This window comes from Lolium rigidum, chromosome 7, assembly GCF_022539505.1.
Source record: "Lolium rigidum isolate FL_2022 chromosome 7, APGP_CSIRO_Lrig_0.1, whole genome shotgun sequence".
Lineage (NCBI taxonomy): Eukaryota > Viridiplantae > Streptophyta > Magnoliopsida > Poales > Poaceae > Lolium > Lolium rigidum.
In genome coordinates, this window is record NC_061514.1 from 37,081,817 (window position 1) to 37,096,036 (window position 14,220).

The window sequence follows — 14,220 nt, forward strand, 5'->3', positions numbered from 1 at the left end:
TGTTGTTTAGCAAGTCCGGTACATGGAAAAGATAGGTGAAAAATATCACTTCTACGCTAAAAGGTACGCAGAGAAAAGGATGAGTCCGAGGATTACCTTGGCTAGCTTTCATCCTCTCCGCTAGAACCTCAACAACCTTGCTTCTTTCCGCCTCCTTGGCACTTAGCTCTTCAATTTTGTGTTTCCGTTCCAACACCGCATTTTTTCATTTACACATGAAGTGTTCAGGTGCTCTGTAAAAAAGTTTGTCAAAATGTTAGCCGGAATCCAATCCAGGGGACTAGGTGCCAAGTAATTCCTTTGAGCCGGAAATCATGAATTTTTGCCAAAGCATTCAAGAAAAAAATGGAGATATGAATCTAAGCATTGGCCTAGCTATTTACCCAGATACATGAAGCGTCCTTGTTCTATTTGTGTCTAGTTTTGTTTTGTTTTATGAGAGGACCATCATATTGAGTATTTATAACGCATATGCATGAGATACTGGACCAAACTCTTTATCTCTGAATGTTCAAAGTAAAATAAGTTGCATGCTTATAAAAGAAAAGAAGGAATGACTAATAACTGAAATTTATTTTGTGTATTGTATTTCTAGTTTCACATGCTCTATTGAGTGATGATTTTTCATGTGCCTTATTCAGTGCTACTTCTTGCTAGTATACTGTAGCACCCTACCTTTTAATAAAGGCAAGATACCTGTGTATAGTGCTATTTCCGAGATCACTGATAGCACACACATTACAAAATATAGTAATCATTGCAATAGTATCAAATTACTACATCGTTGATTCAAAGGGTAATGTAAAACCTTACAAATTTCATAGTCACATGGACTAGCTCAAATATTCAGAACATACACAGCGGAAATATTAATCATCAATGAGCCTTCATCATCTTCATGTGCCACAGGCAGTCATGTTGGAATGTAGACTCGAGATCCTACCACGTACTTCTCCTCAGAAAATCCTGCATGTTTGAATATGCAGCCCCTCGAATGGAGGTCAGTACAGTGATGTACTGGCAAATGACACTTATATGGTGGCAGTTTTGGGCATGACTATCTACATGATATTTGGCTAGTGGAGTTTAGGCAAATTTGCATAAAGCAAATTTTATCCTACATTTTATTTAAAACAAAACATTTTACAAAACTTGTAATGATGTCATAAACAGTATCATGGTTACATCTCCCATGTACTATCCGACAGTTGCTACTCAAATTTTTAACTCATTCAGAAAACAATGATGAGATTCTTCCGTACATTCCCTGCCTAGAAAGCTCAAATTGTCCGTAACCGGGGACACGGCTAAGATCTTAGATTTACTCTCGAGAGGTTGTGCACTTTCACCTTACGACCCACCCTTCCCAAGAGAAGAATGAGACAAGATCTTTCAGAAGGAGGTTTCAACCATAACTAGCTAGACCCATTCCCGTTTGGTTGCAAGCCATATCATCATGTCTAGCAACAAGTTGGACCTCACAACATACTTAATCCTGGCAGAGCCCATAATACCATAAGGTTGCACTGGAAGCTATCTAAAACATGGACGACATAGTAATCTCTTTAATCCTGAGTGGCCATCCACAAGTGCACCCTCAGGTGAAGACAACCACAATGTGGCCCTGAGTAGCCAGTCAACATATGCGCACCATCAGGCGAAGACAACCACCAAGTGGCCCTGAGTAGTCGCCCACCAATCAACCAATCCACCCACGTGTTTCATTTAGGGTTGTTAATTTTGATTCCCAATACTCACAATCCAGAATAATCAAAACAACAGTGGCATTTTGTTATTGCTAGGCAAACTAACAATCCTAGCAAGGGTTCATGGTGGCTACACACTATTGGGATTGATAAGCATAGCATAAGTTTCGAAAACAAAATCCTACCATGCATACTAGTTTGAAATAAACTCTAATGCATAATAAAATAGGTAGGAATTGAATGTCACTTGCCTTTTTGGCTACCGTCTTCACTTCTCTTAATCAAAATACGTGCCTCTCCGTACAAACTATAACATAGAATATAGCACAACATAAACACACCATTCAACAACAATAACAACAAAATCAAACAAGAGAACAATCGGAAATCGCTCTATGGTACTAAGGTGTGGCATGAGGTTTGGCTTGCAAGATATGGCGGTGAGAGTTTGGACGGAAAGTCACATGATTAGAGTGTAATGGATCATCCAAGATATAAATGAAGAATATTTATGCTTTACAAAAGCATGAAAAGAATTCGGAATGGTTTATGTGAATTGAATCACATAAATGACAAATAGTGCAACTACAATACTATTGAATATGTGTGACAACAATTACTCAATAGTATGAATTACACATAGACTTGGGTATGGACCAATGACATATGAAAGTACTCAATTTACTCATTTGTAGGTTGAATAGTTTTAAACTAATTCAAATGGGTGAATGAAAAAGAATTCGGATAGACACGATATTGGTTCAAGGTAAAGTGTCTAGTGGTATTGGTGTGTAGATGCGATCATAAGTTTCACCTTCACAAAAAAATCATGTTGAGAAAGGCTTATAGAAATCGATAATGGATATATACTCAAATTCTCATATTTGAATTTGAATATTTGCAAAGTGATTCACAAGACTTATGCAATTGACATAGCGTGACAACACTTATCAGAGTAGCACAAGGTCATACATAGCATTGGATATGAACTAATGATATATTGAACTACTCAAGTAATTCATTTGAAAGTTTGAATAGTTCGAACTAAGTGGAAGGGTTGAATGGCATGAGGTTGTATAGGCATGAATGATATCGGGATTTGGTTCGCGGAGCCTAATGTATGACAAAGGTTCATCACATGTGATATGGGGTAAAGTATCTCCACCCTACTAAAGCAAGGTAAAATCTAAACAGAACATGTCACACTTTTACTCAAATAACTCAATTTTTATTTGAATAATATGGACTAGAATAATGTGTTGTGGAGTGATATGATCATGGAACATGATAAAGAATTATAACTGGTCCTGGAAGATGGGTATGATCATAAGGATCATTTTGGCTAAATGAACTATGTCGAAACCAGTTATAGGACTGCACTTTTCGCGGAAAGTCATTAGAAGAAGTTTTCCGGATGGAAGAACTTTCTACATGGAAGTTGTAGAGAATTCCATTACAAATGTATCGCCAAAAGAATCTCTCGGAAAAAGTTTGTAGGATTTATTTCATAGACGATGTTGCGGAACAAAGGGGTACCACGAAAATAAAGTGGGCGAAACTGCTACACAAAATATCTAACATGATCTACATGATTTGCTGATTCCAACGGTATAGGGTTTGTCAAAATCCGACAGATAGAACTTAAGATATGAATTTTATAAAACTAGACAGAAGTGGTTATAGTTTTAATGGTGTACGAAAAGTTGTCCGAACAAGTTGCTCGGATGGAAAAACTTTCTAAATAAAACTTATAGAGAATCTAATTACAAACTTCTTAACGGAAGAACATTCTAAACGGAGGTGTAGATCTAAAGAAATAAAATTGTAAAACTACGTATCATAATCTACGAAAAAGAGCTAAAATAAAATTATTACCGGACGAAGGATCCGTGGAGTCGCGGCATTTTGACAAATACCGTTGCGGATATTGCGCCGCGAGCTGAAAAAGAGCAGCTTTGGGCCGCTGCGGCACGCGAGAGAGGAGGAGGCGCCGGACGCTAATGTGCTTGGAGGCTGCCCCTTGAGGTATTTATACAGGCTATAGGCTGAGGGAAATTTAGTTAAGGAAGCGAGGTGGGACTAAAGAAAGGAGAAACGGAAAAGGGGCAGGGCGTGCATCGCGCGCGGAAGCTGGGCTGCGGCCTGCGGGGTGGCCTCGCGCGTTGCTGGGCGCTGGCGCGGCGGTAGCTGGCCGGGCAAAACCTATACACCGACCAGGTCGGTGGCTACCAGCCACCGCACACTTTCTGGTCGGGTATGGGCCAGGCCCATTTGGATCTGTTTAGCCTGTGCAGTTCGTTTTTTGTTTTTTATTTTTTTCTTTTCTGGTTTCTTTTTCTGTTTTCTGTTTTCTTTTCTTTTTTCTGTTTTCGGTTTTGTTTACATTTTTTTAGATTCGAAAATTTTAATTTTTAAAAATTGTTCAAATTAAAAAAATTAAAATGTTCAAATTTGAAAACCGTTCAAATCTAAAAACCGTTCAAATTTGAAAACCGTTCAAATTTAAAAACCGTTCAAATATGAAATTTTTAAAATTCAAAAAAATTAAATTTTTAAAATGTTCAAATGTAAAATTTGTTCAAATTAAAAAAATGTTCAAATGTAAAATTTGTTCAAATTTAAAATTTGTTCACATCGAAAATTGTTCAAATCCAAAAAATGTTCATATAAAAAAATAAAAAACTAGAAAATAATGTTTTCAATTTTTCGAAAATATACAAATTTTAAAAAAATTTGTTTTTCCAAAAAAAATTTCACATTGGCATTTTAAATTTTTAAAAAAGAAAAGAAATGAAACAGCAGAAAAGGAAAAAACAGAAAAAAACAAAAACAAACGAAAACAAAGGTTACTGGGCCGGCCCAACAGGCACCCTGGGGGGTGCGGTGCCTGGTCCGCACCGACCAGGGTGGTGTATAGCACCTCCCAGCTGGCCGGGGGAGCTGGGGCTGGCCGGGTGGAGTGTTGGGCTGGGGGCGGCCTGGGCGCGGGGCTGGCTGGGCCAGTCGGCCGGGTGGGCCGCGCGAGCTGGGCCGGTCGGCCTGGCCGCGCCCTCCATTTTTTCTTTTTCTTTTTTTACTGAAATTGGAAATACATTTTCAGAGGCCCAAAAATAATCGGAAAAATGTAAATGAGGTACCGTTGGATTCGTTATGAAAAATACTTCAATATGAGACTAAATTTGGAACAAAAATATAAATTTTATAAAACCAAAATTTGACATACATGTCTATGTGGCTATAGTGCCATTTTAGGGTTTAGTGTTTTCTCAAATAAAATATTTTATAAGTTTCAAAACCTCTGAACAAAATAGAGGTGTTAGAAAATCTTTTGAAACTAAGGTTTATAAAAACTCTATATTTTTACCAAAACCTTTTTAATATCCATTTGTGCAAATAAAATAATCATTATATACACTTGGCCTATATTGCTACTTGGGCAATACTTTGCAAATAGAGTTTTCTCGGTTTTGGTTTTCTCAAATAAAAATGCATCAAGGATTTGAAAACCATGAAAGCCAAGATATGTTTGGTTTTGAAAATACTTTGAAACTAAAGGTATTTGGAAACCAACATTTTGGAAAAATAATTTTGAATAACTCCAAAAAGTTTTAATTCCTTGTGAAATTTCAATCAAGTTCAAACAATCAAGCATTAAATTCATTTTTATTTTACATTCCAAAATTTAGAAAATTTCGGGATGTGACATATACATAGATGTTTAATTTTAAGTATCATTGTTCGATGATGAATGAATAGCCTATGGATACTATCGTATGGTTTAGACCTCTTGCTAGCCAAAAGATTTGAATTCTTACAAAAGCATAGACTTGTTTCTAAGCTCAACTCAAATCCAATGTCTAGCATACATACCTATATATCACTTGCTATTACAAGTATAATGTGTGTGTTTTGCCTCCAACCTTTTCAAAATTTTATTTTTGTGTAATTTAAAGCTCATAAGAAAGTAAGGTTTGTTAGGAAATACCAGTATGCATGTTGTTGGTTTGACTGATTATGAGTAATGAGCTAGACCGTAACCATGTTTACTGGAGAAGTCTTTCAATATTGCACTTTTGGGGTATTGCACCCTGCGTTGATCAACATTTATTTGTTTTGTTGATGGCTATCTCTTGTGAAATAAGTAGAGGTTATTTAAGCAACTAAGCATGCATACGTTGTTAGAGAAGAACAATGGACCGCTAACCGAAGCCATGCTTAATAATGGTGGAAGTTTCAGCAACGATCATCCTCAATAGGAAGAGTGAAAAAAGAGTTGTGTGAAAAAGATTTGTGTTAAAAAAATTGTGTGAAAAAAGAGTTGTGAAAAAAAAAGAGTGAGAAAAGAAACAAAAAGAGTATGAAATAAGTGAGAGAGAGTTTCAGCAAGGATGCTCAACGTCTGTTGTTCATGTTGTCCCGGTATGGATGGCCTATAGTTGAGATGCACATCTCCTTTTATCCTTTGTACATGTGGCATGAAGTTACCAGATTGTGATACTTAGTTAAAACATGTATGTCAAAAAATCTTGGTAACCCGAAGTTGAGTAACAAGAGGTGTAGTCCTTAGCATTCAAGAAAGTGAGGCAACACTTACTCATAAGAGGTCAAACTCATGGCACATAGATATCCTTATACATGAGATACTTCGTACCCCATCCTTGTCATTATTGTTGACATGAATTGCATAGCTCAAAACCATGTTTTATTATCTTTACTTTTTATTTTGTTGGAGGTTTAGAACATGCATTCCCTGCTTACTTTCTTGTGCTCAAGAGTCAAAAGAAATATTCCTGAAAAGAGAAGATAAAGAATCTTCCAAAAATTCCATAAGATTCTTCCAAGCATTCTTTATGATTCATAATACTTATCATTCATGTTTCTTAAAATGCTATTTACTAATACACATGCTTTGTAGAATGTAAGAGTTATCACTTTATTAGTTCATGTTACTTATTGTCGTTCTTTATTAATTGAACATTGTGATACTTTGCATGATTATTTAGAAGCTATATATCATAAACTCCAAAGTTCATGTTAGTTTTGTCACCTTCATGCTCGGGACGAGCATAGGTTAAGCTTGGGGATGTTGATGCATGTAAAATGCATACATGAACTTTGTCCTTTATCATATTAAATTCCCACATATTTGCAACAAATATGATGATAATACCATGTTTTACATTTATTTATGGGTATTTACCAATGATCCCCTTTATTTGGGCTATAACGCTACAGAACAGGAAAACCCTGTTTTGTGTATTTCTCACTTTCACAGACCTATAAGAAGTCAAATTGAGCTGGGATTTTCGGAGCATCACTTTTTCATCGGGAGAAGCAACATGGGCTCTGGATGCTCACTTGCAGAGGCATGAGGGCCGAAAGAGGCCAGGTGGCGCGGATAGGAAGCGAGGGCACGCCACCCCCTCTTTCAGCCATCGATCGCCCGTTTTCCCTGATTCTTTAGCGAACCGACGTATTTTCCCTAAAAACGACTGTATATATGACCCCGAAGAGTTCTCGGGAGGAGAGCTCTGCACAAACACAAAAACATGGAAACGGAGGCTGCTGTAGAGAAGATTGGAGGGGGAACTCCGGCGGGATCACCGCTGGAGGGATCTCCACCTTCTCCAACGTCTTCATCATCATCACCATGAACAAGAGGGAGTAGTCCACTTCTGGACTACGGGTTTGTGGCAGTATCTTGATCTATTTCTCTCATGTTCTTCATAGTTCTTAGTGCCATACGAGCTGCCTATCATGATTATGGCCATATTTGTAATACCTATGTGGTGGATCCTTATTCTATGATATTGTTTTATGGGATCTGATATTATTATATTGTGAGATGTATTGATTAATGCATATTATGTACCATGTTCTTAAGTATTTTTTATGATCAAAAATATGTGCAAGAGCGTGTGTGGGGTGATGTGTGTATTAGATGTAGTAGCATGATTTTAGTGATTGGATAGTGACAATTAATATGTTCAAGATCTATTATGGCTTTGCCTTTCTTTTGCTATCTCACTAGGGATAAAGTGAATGCATGTGCTATGTTCATCATGTGACAATAGTGGTGATCTTGTTTGTTCAAGGTAGCATATTTGATATTCAAACTTCATGTCAAAGTACTTATTGCTATGCTCTATCAATTCTTAATACAAGATTGATGAAGTTTCCTTCTTATGGAGTATAAGAGTGGTGTGTTGCATCATCTCTATGTTAGGACGTGATGCAAATTTTGATCTTACATATAGTATTATCTGCACCTTCATATCTCATTGATGAATAGCTTTTTGTCCACCACAACTTTAATATATAGTGAATAGTCAAGTGAATCCATGAACCCCAGTCCACTTTTTTATCATAAGAAACACCTTTATATTTCATTTACCTTGTTTCTTTTTGCTGCACTATTTTAACCCTAAAATATAAAAATATTTAATTTTCTTATTTGCATCCAAAACACCAAAAATAATCAACCTCTTTATAGTTTTTACTTAGTTATTTTATCTAGTTTAGTTTTTACTTGTTTTATTTCTACTTGTGTTATTTACTTACACGAAACCTTGTGCTTGACAACCACACGGTGGAGCTGGGGACACACGACATTTACTTTACCTGCAGGATTTCTAGAAGAAGAAAGAGGAAAATACTCTTTCATCCAGTTCCCGAGAGTTTGATATAAACACTCGAGTCACCCTTGTGGGGAAAATACTTCGCTGATGCAACACTCTGCACTTGGAGTCCCAACGTCATTAAGATATATTTTGGCGCCATTTCTGGGGAACAATCAAGACACTCCATCAAGCCCGTCAACCGCCATCATTCATGTAGAGAAATGTTGGTACCACGGCGAGCTCCTATAACTGGTGAAGTTCCCACTCCTTCCGCTTGTGTGCTTGGAGCCGCTTTCTTGGCGGCTAGGACATGTCGTTCCGCTCCTGCCTGGGCTAGCCCTGGTGGTGGTGGTAAGTCGTGCCCCCCTGGGCTACTGCTGCTATGGATGTTGATGTTGTCGGGGAACTTGACGGTGATGTTGGTCGAGATTTCCCTTTGGGTGCGTGATGAGTGCATTTTAGCATGTTTTGCGTTACTATTTCATCAAGTTATCATCAAGTAGTGGTAGGATTTCTGTATTTCACTGCGCTACCGTGCCCTTTTATGCTTGTCTACGCAAGATCCTAAAATAATGAGTCCATAATGAAATATCAATGAAAACTATCATTTTCTGGCATTTTGACGTGACAGAAATTATTTGCACTTAATAATGCGCATGGGTGAAAGGACAATGCGAGGATAACTTCTAGGGAGTTTACCGGCAATCGGTACGGGCAGGGCCCGACCGTACCGTCCACCTGTACCATCCTCCAAAAGCACCGCCTCATCAAATACTTTCACCTCCCGCATACGGATCTGAGATCAAAGTTGAGATGCGGCCAGAAACTCCAGAACGCCGCCCCAGAAGAGATCTAAAGGAAGATCAAGAAGGGACCTAATCCACGTTGCTACCCGGATCATTGGAGGACAAGGCATCATCACCTTCATCATCATCCACAACGAATCATCATCTCCATTCTCTCCATTCCATTAGATTGTAATCTCCATTACCATTGTGGGTTCATACTTGGATTCATACCGTTATCCTTTTTCCATACGCAAGTTTATGATGATGTTCTTGATTGTCTCCATGTGGGAGTAGTTCATCGAGTTCTTGGGGGAGATGGAGAAAACCTAGTGGTACTATTATATGAAGTAAGATGATTTATACCTTTGCACTATGATTGTATGCTAGTTTTCTCTTGTAATGTTGCATGATGTCGACCATGTAGTATTTTCCTAAGGGTCACATGAGGGAACTACCTTTGGAAGTTCGGTAGTGCATACGGCTGGAGGTGACATCCCGTGGCAGCGCACTATTGTATGGAAGAAGGGGATAAGAAGGGACTCGCAACGCTTAACAAATAACCATGGGGGTAACACATTATTTGTGATAGATCAATAGGTGACTTGCCGAAGGTCATTGTAGTGGTTATTTAGGGATACGTTATGAGATATATATTCCAACTTTGAGCCTTTCCCACATACAACGAGACCAAAGATATGGAATACTTAGTTTCTGTCTTTCACTACAAGAGAACTGCCCCATAGAGACATTATTTTAGTCATGTAGAGACACTTGTAATGCCTTTACATAATTGTAGAGGCATTTTCCACATTGTCTCGAAAGTGCCACTACATGCAGTGTGTCTTAGACTGTAGAGTCATTTTGTGAAATGTCTATATGTGACATAATGTCACTTTGTAAAGACATCAGATTGTGTACCTACACGCATAGAGGCACTTCAAAGATACACCTGGAATGTGTATGTATTGGTATAGAGGCATTTTCATGCAACATTTTAGTTTGTCTCTAATATCAATAAACACATTTTAGTTTGCCAATGTATTCACATCTAGAAATGTAGAGACATTTACGCTAGACGTTTTATTCGGTCTCTAAAAATATAAAGGCAAGACGTAGAGACATATATTGTCATTTCCAAATATGTAGCGGCACCTTGTTATGACATTTTGTTCTTTTCTTGAGACATTTATATTGTCCCGGCATCTTGGCATGTCTCAGGAGGGATATCATAGAGGCATGATTTTATTTCATTCCTAAGATGAAGACGCTTGCTCTCTAGAAAATATATACTATCAATATTCAATAACAACATAATACTTATGCAAACTGATATTATGGTATAGGCAAAAGATAATTGGATACTCGTTCATAGAAACGGTCAATACAAATACACTGAGAAATCAGTAATTGTAAATAAAAACATAAGTATGAAAAAATTTACATTGACACGAGTGTGTGTAAGCTAGATGCCCATTATGAGAAAAAAAAACAGAAAAAATGCACAAATAACAACCTCCTTGCTGGACAACATCACAAAATCCAAACAAAATATTCTTACAAATACTGACACCACTAGACCATATGACCAAGCACTAGAGTTCCCTTTGGGAGCTATTGTTGTCAGCCACCATATTGAGTAAAATATGAAGACCTGCAATCACCGAATTACAAACCAATGTCACAAAAACTGCTATTAGTAATTATCTTATCAGATACGCCTATGGATGAACTGCAGTAGTAGGATGTACAGTAGTAATAAATCTACATTTCTACCAGCACATAAGATATTTGCATACAGTAAACCTTCTGTTTGGAAATGCAACAAGACCTATTGAAGTGGATTATAAACGCACGAGCGCAAGAGTCAATTATAAGAATATGACATAGATGTATGACTATTTTGAATTATAAGAAAATGTCTAATAGACAACATATGAACCAGAGAAAGATCTGCAGGTTGATTGGACTTAGACCACATATGATACATGACTGCAAGTTTTTTTAAATGCAAAACAAGAGGAAAATTAAGTATATCATACCTACCTAAATAAGCTGACTATGACCAATCTAATATCATAGACAATCCATAACTCTTTTCTCGATCAAACAAGTTCTTGTATGCAAGGCAGTTGAATATACCTCCAACAGAGAACATCATAGGATTTCAGGTTCAGTAAGTTGTGTTGTAGCTATTCAAATTGAAGATACCTGCAAAGGGAATTTTACTAACTCTAATTACAGATGGAATGTATGACCAGCTTGCTGAACCACATAGATCGGAAGAATGCATGAGTAGGAGTTAGTAACATTCTGTCAATTCAAGCCGGCACTTACCTCGGGCGCATGCATGACTGCCCGTATATTTTTCCCTTCCTTTTTTTTCTGCTACCTACAGTAGTCTACTACTCATGTTTTCTTGAGGCTACAGGGCAAGTTAAGTGCAACAAAAGGTGCACGAAACTCAGGTTTAGTAGTAATACTAAATTGGAATATTTCCTTTTTCATTACTCAGCTGCCAGTGTGTCCTAGTGTAATTTGGGGAATTTATGACTAACTTAAATATTGAGCTTAGACATGAGGGCTTGACCACCGTATGTACTTGAAAGCTAACAACAGATTTTTCGTACTGAATATGTAGAATCTAGTCTTAAAGCCTCTCGAGTTTTAATTCCGGGATCTTAGTTGCAACCAATTCACTACAGGAATGGTCGGAGACGCCGACGGCCAAACCCTACGCCGAGGGCGTTTTATCGGGGCCGTCGGCGTATGGCCTCGCCGGGGCAGCGCCGGAAGCCGACCGTCGGCGTCTAGATACCGTCGGCGTACAGGCTCCTATGCCGAGGGCCGCCGTCGGCGTCTACCAGCCCCTCGGCATAGGCAGTAACATGGTGCCTGTTCCAGCGGCGACATGACGGCCCTCTCACGGCGTCTCACAGACGCCGAGGGCTACCCTCGGCATAGGGCCTGGCCCCCCTATGCCGACGGCCACCCTCGGCATATAGAACCTTTTTTATTTTTTTTCTTTTTTCTCCCTCTCATATTACTTTATATTATGTTTCTATTATTTATTTACTAGTATGAATTATGTAAAAAAAGGTTCTATTTTTTAAGAATTCGACGATGCATTGCATATATGTAGGTCCCACGGGTGACGCTCTTCGCGGACGGGTCAACCGGAGCCACTAGGCCGAACTTCGCTATCTATGTACATATGTCCTTAAACATTTAGGAAAATTCCATTGCTAACCCTAACTCCAACCCTAACCCTAACCGAGGCCATTCCCGCCCTAGGGTTTCCCGCTTCGCGGGCCAACTTTCTATTTTGCGAACATTTTGGTAACCCTTAACCTCACCCGGATGCTATCCCTAACCCTAACCCTAGGGGTAGATCTGCGGGGTCACCGCCCTAGGGTTTGGCTAACCTTGCATGTACCCGGCGTTGACGATTTCCGCATACATGGGCTAGCACTTGGTAAAATACAGGATCTGTATGTGGAAACTCCCGCCACAGCTCAAACGGAGTCTATTTTATGGTAAAGTATGCCCAACTTATGGTTTCCATGTACATATGTCCTAAACAAACCAAAGCAAGTAAAAAAGTCCATTTGTAAACCCTAGCACGGAGAAAGCTATAGGGGTAGATCTGCGGGATCCTCGCCCTAGGGTTTTCCAAGATACGTACCACTCGGAGCGTCGGAATCCCCGGAAAACTTGCATATGCCCATAACATATGTGTAAAATTGTGATGTAAGGATTGGCTAACCTTGCATGTACCCGGCGTTGACGATTTCCGCATGCATGGGCTAGCACTTGGTAAAATCCAGGATCTGTATGTGGAAACTCCCGCCACGGCTCAAACGGAGCCTATTTTATGGTAAAGTATGCCCAACTTATGGTTTCCATGTACATATGTCCTAAACAAACCAAAGCAAGTAAAAAGTCCATTTGTAAACCCTAGCACGGAGAAAGCTATAGGGGTAGATCTGCGGGATCCTCGCCCTAGGGTTTTCCAAGATACGGACCATCGGAGCGTCTGAATCCCTGGAAAACTTGCATATGCCCATAACATATGTGTAAAATTGTGATGTAAGGATTGGCTAACCTTGCATGTACCCGGCGTTGACGATTTCCGCATGCATGGGCTAGCACTTGGTAAAATCCAGGATCTGTATGTGGAAACTCCCGCCACGGCTCAAACGGAGCCTATTTTATGGTAAAGTATGCCCAACTTATGGTTTCCATGTACATATGTCCTAAACAAACCAAAGCAAGTAAAAAAGTCCATTTGTAAACCCTAGCACGGAGAAAGCTATAGGGGTCGATCTGCGGGATCCCCGCCCTAGGGTTTTCCAAGATACAGACCATCGGAGCGTCGGAATCCCTGGAAAACTTGCATATGCCCATAACATATGTGTAAAATTGTGATGTAAGGATTGGCTAACCTTGCATGTACCCGGCGTTGACGATTTCCGCATGCATGGGCTAGCACTTGGTAAAATCCAGGATCTGTATGTGGAAACTCCCGCCACGGCTCAAACGGAGCCTATTTTATGGTAAAGTATGCCCAACTTATGGTTTCCATTTACATATGTCCTAAACAAACCAAAGCAAGTAAAAAAGTCCATTTGTAAACCCTAGCACGGAGAAAGCTATAGGGGTAGATCTGCGGGATCCCCGCCCTAGGGTTTTCCAAGATACAGACCATCGGAGCGTCGGAATCCCTGGAAAACTTGCATATGCCCATAACATATGTGTAAAATTGTGATGTAAGGATTGGCTAACCTTGCATGTACCCGGCGTTGACGATTTCCGCATGCATGGGCTAGCACTTGGTAAAATCCAGGATCTGTATGTGGAAACTCCCGCCACGGCTCAAACGGAGCCTATTTTATGGTAAAGTATGCCCAACCTATGGTTTCCATGTACATATGTCCTAAACAAAGCAAAATAAATAAAAAAGTCCACTGGTAAACCCTCGCACGGAGAAAGCTATAGGGGTAGATGTGTGGGGTCCCCGCCCTAGGGTTTTCCAAGTTACAGACCACCGGAGCGTCGGAATCGCTGGAAAACTTGTGTGTGCCCACATGGCATGCACAAAAGTGATTT